This window comes from Harmonia axyridis, chromosome X (assembly GCF_914767665.1).
Source record: "Harmonia axyridis chromosome X, icHarAxyr1.1, whole genome shotgun sequence".
Taxonomy (NCBI): Eukaryota; Metazoa; Arthropoda; class Insecta; order Coleoptera; family Coccinellidae; genus Harmonia; species Harmonia axyridis.
The window spans coordinates 34969786-34972285 of NC_059508.1; the positions used below are offsets into that span (position 1 = coordinate 34969786).

Below are 2500 nucleotides of genomic sequence, written 5' to 3' on the forward strand. Positions count from 1 at the left end.
CTTTAAGCACACAGCACTCAGGTGCAGCGCAGAGGTTCCTCTCTGCTCACACTGCGCCTGTAAAGGCCATTCCGTCTCGGAATGCGCCAAGGAAGAAAACCCCGCTTGCTGTATTAACTGCAAGCAAAAGGGGAACAAAAACACGGACCACCCGGCAAGCGACAAAGCTTGCCCGGAGTATAGGAAAGCGCTCGAGGACTTCATATCGAAGATAGACACCTCGAGCACTAAATTCAAGGCCACGGCCTAAAATTAATACAGATAAATGCCCAGAGATCTGCCGCCGTATCGGCGGAGATCTCAAATCTGATGAACACGAAAAATATAGATATAGCCTTAATACAGGAACCTTACCACGCCTTCGGCGAGGTGAGGGGACTCGGTTTGCGTGCACGCCTTTTACGCGTGCCCCAAGATCCAATCGGATCTGTTATTGCAGTATTTAACCCTCACTTAAACGTTATTCTGCTAGGTAACTTGTCAGAACCAAATATCACTGTGGCTACCATACAATTCGATAAAATATCATTTATCCTGGTCAATGTCTATTGCCAATTCAGCTTAGACATTGACCCATTTTTACATAAGCTGGATTCTATTCTAACACATAACAGGGGCAAAAGGGTTCTCATATGCATGGACTCCAATGCCAAGTCGCCACTTTGGTTCTCTAGCCATAGAGACTATCGTGGCTCTCTTCTTGAGGACTTTGTCGACCGTTCTGGCCTCATCGTCCTCAATTCAGCTGGTTTTCCGGCCACATTCGCCTCTTCAAATGGTGAATCAAATATCGACCTCACTCTCGCTACCCCCAATGCGGCGGATTTCGTCCAAGGCTGGTCGGTGCGGGAGAATTGGTCTACATCAGATCATCGACCTATTTTCTTCGAGATAGGCTCGAGCCAATTTGAGAATAGAATCCCATATCTTGACCCGAACACCCCGAGATTCGTTCCTAGGAACGCGGACTGGGACCTGTTCGAGTCCGAATTAGACCGGCGTCTTCATGACGTCAATCTTCTATGTCAGAATGAAACCGAGCTGGATAGGGTCGTTAAGTCCCTGACCAAAGCCATATTTTTATCCGCTATGGCATCAATATCTACCTCCACCCGCAGAAATCGCGGGCTTGGATGGTGGAACCCACGACTTAGCTCGCTCAAGACTGACCTTAACCGTAAAAGGAAGGGGTTACGTCGAGCGCGACGCTGGGGAGAGGGCCCAGATGTCATAATGCAGCATCTAGCGTCCGTTAGGCACGCAAATAACATCTACACAGCCGCGATTCGTCAGGCTAAATTTCAAAACTGGCAAAGATTCGTTGAAACAGAATCACAAAGAGGACCATGGTCCTCATCCTATAAAATCGTGACGGAGCGGATAACCGCTCCCACTACACTTTCTGCTGTAAGAACCGAACGCGGTTCTTACACAACTACTTGGCTGGACACAGCCAAGACTATCCTCGCGAAACTACTACCGAGCGATAACTGTGAGGAGGACACTTTAGTCCAAGTCGCAGTTCGAAATTCAGCAGCATCGGTCCCCTCGGGGACCCTCCTACCCACCCCGGACCCCTTTGAGATGGATGAGCTAGGGCGAGCTCTCCTGGCCACACGTAAAAACTGTGCGCCCGGGCCTGACTCCTTAACAGGGTTCATTCTCAAAAGGGTGTTCGACTCCCATCCTGATGTTCTGTTGTCGTTGTACAACTCATGTCTGAGGTTATGCATATTTCCGAAGGCATGGAAGACGGGGAGAATCTGTCTTCTGCTCAAATCGAAGGGTCGGCAGCCTGACGATGCGAAATCGTATCGCCCGGTTTGTCTTCTCAACGAAATGGGCAAACTCTTAGAACGACTCTTACTAACTCGAATCTCGCCAATCTACAAAGATTCCGGTCAGGAACACGACTCTCAGTTCGGCTTTCGTTCTGGCAGGTCTACAGAAGACGCGGTCAGACGCGTCGTGAATTTCGCAAGAAATTCCACACAGCCATACGTGGCTGGCTTATTTGTCGACATAGACGGTGCTTTTGACAACATGTGGTGGCCAGCAGTTCTCCGCAGGCTCAAATCTGCACTGCCTAGCCACACATATTATCTACTAATAAAATCTTTCCTATCTGACAGGAAAATTATTTTCAGCCAAGGCGAGTGCATCTACAGAAGACCAGTCGACCGGGGGTGCCCCCAAGGATCGGTCTTAGGACCGTTTCTTTGGAATGTGCTTCTGGACGAACTTCTGGCTCTACTGCCATCCTCTGGTGGCATCAATGTCGCCTACGCCGACGACATTTCAATTGTCGTCGAAGGTAAAAGCCGTAAAGCTTTAGAAACCGCTCTAACTTCTTCTGCTTCCATTCTCGAGAATTGGCTTGATGAGAACAAATTGAAAATTTCGCATGGGAAAACCCATGCAGTCCTCTTAAAGGGCAAACTGGACATCAATCGACCACCCACAGTCCGTCTCAAAAACGGTACTATAAGGTGGTCAACCC

General features: G+C 49.0%; 1 pseudogene; it reads left to right on the forward strand.

Annotated features, from left to right (window-relative positions):
• LOC123688249 overlaps positions 1 to 2500 on the forward strand; it is a 9285-nt pseudogene that overhangs the window by 4061 nt on the left and 2724 nt on the right.